This window comes from Rattus norvegicus, chromosome 20 (assembly GCF_021556685.1).
Source record: "Rattus norvegicus strain SHRSP/BbbUtx chromosome 20, alternate assembly SHRSP_T2T, whole genome shotgun sequence".
Classification (NCBI taxonomy): domain Eukaryota; kingdom Metazoa; phylum Chordata; class Mammalia; order Rodentia; family Muridae; genus Rattus; species Rattus norvegicus.
In genome coordinates, this window is record NC_141553.1 from 39771458 (window position 1) to 39773219 (window position 1762).

The 1762-nt window shown below is 54.9% G+C and overlaps 1 pseudogene; it reads right to left on the reverse strand.

The window, feature by feature from the left end:
• Positions 1-470: 470 nt before the first annotated feature.
• On the reverse strand, positions 471-1514 carry LOC147998680 (uncharacterized; annotated as a pseudogene).
• Positions 1515-1762: the final 248 nt, after the last annotated feature.

Consider the following 1762-nt stretch of genomic DNA (forward strand, 5'->3'; position numbering starts at 1 on the left):
ACCCATGAGATTTCCTGGAGTCTGCTGGAGCCAGTTCAATGGTGTGTTCTGTCAGTTGGCCTTTTCATTAGGCCTCCTTGATGTTTTAGGAGTGCCTGGTGATCTTGCCCTGTGCTCCTTCAGCAGAATCCCATGCTCAGAGCCCGTTTCCTCATCCCAGGGTCCTCATGTAGGCACTGCACATGGAAAACCCACGTGCATTTCCTCCTTCTAGTAAGCAAGATGCCTTCCATCGAAAGCACCCACTGTAATAGGGGTTTTGATGCATTTACTTTTTGGGCTGTCTACATTCTCAAGTGTTGATTGCGGGTGTCTTCTGGATAGGAGCTTCCAGGCTGGGACTCAGAGAATATCCAGCAGAGCCTCATATTCTTCTTGAGAGAGAGGCAGCTCAGGTGTTGCATCCATTTGCTGAACTGCACCTTCCAGATGTACAGGGCCTGGGGAGAGCGTCTCCACTCAAACTTCCATCAGCAGTTGATCCAGGAAGAGTTCCAGAGGGCCCTTGTTGCATCCCTGAGTGAGAGCCTGTTCTTGGCCTTGTCCTTCAGGCTGTGCCCATTGTGGTAGCTGAGACTCTCTGGAGAAATTGGTTGGGTCGCTATAACTTGAGGATTCCTTGGAAACACAGTCCGTGGCAGCCAGTTGCAAGATGGTTTCCTGGACAACCCCGTGCTCCTTGCCACCAGGATTTCCATCCAGAACCACAGGGAATGGCCTGTCACCCTCCACTTGGTCTTCTTCCAGCAGTTCATCAAGGAGGAGTTCCAGAGTTCCTGGCACGTATGCTTGAGTGGCTGTCTGTGATTGGCCTCGTCCTTCGGGCAGTGCCACTTGGGGATGCTGGACTCTTCGTGGAAGTGGGGCTGGTCGCTGGAGCTCGAGTTCTCCATGCCCACACCTCCTGCAGCAGCCATCAATAACAGGTTGTCCGGTGCTGCCTCATCCTTGCCACTGAGAACTCCAGTTGCCACATCCTGCACTTGTGAAGCAGGCACATCTTGATCTGGAGCGCGGGCTTGCCGCGCTCTTCTGTTCTGAAACCATATGTGGATCGTGTCCTCATTCAAACCTGTCCTTTGGCCCAGCTGCTCCCTGGTAGCAAAGCCTGGCAACGGGTTCCTCTCAAAGGCTTGCACTAGGATCCTGCGCTGTTGCAAGTTGAGTCGAGTGCGAGGCCTTTTGCTGTCCGAGGGCATGCTGCTACCTTGTGACTTGGAGCCAAACCCTTCCTCGAGCTCTTGGGAGGCTAGCGGAATGGAGCCTCTGCTGGACCGCTTTGGGCCGTGCCTCACCTCTCCACTGCGACTTCTTTGGTTCTGAAACCACACTCGGATGCGGGACGCAGGGAGCTGTATTTGCCTGGCCAGTTACTGCCTGTCCCAGAAGCTCGGGTATTTGTTCTTGCTGAAAGCTGATAGCAGGGCCTTCTTTTGCCAGGCCTGCCAAACCGTCTTCCTGCGCCGGGATTCCCGCAGCACACAGCTGCTATCCACATTGCTTCCAGCTTCCATGCTCCTAAGGATTCGATGCCAGGAGTCCTCAAGCTGGAGAATATTGTCAGGACCGCTCCAGAGCAAGCGCAAGCTTCAGCAAATGCCAGCCGTAGGGCTGGGACCACTGCCCTTAAATACCTCTCTCTCTGCTCCCGGAGCTCCGCCCACTCGAAAGGAGCCGTGGGCTACAGTCGTCCTCCTTGAATCAAGGTCATGCCAGGAAGCTCTACACCTGCCAAGCCTGCCACCTGAGAACGGGAGACCCG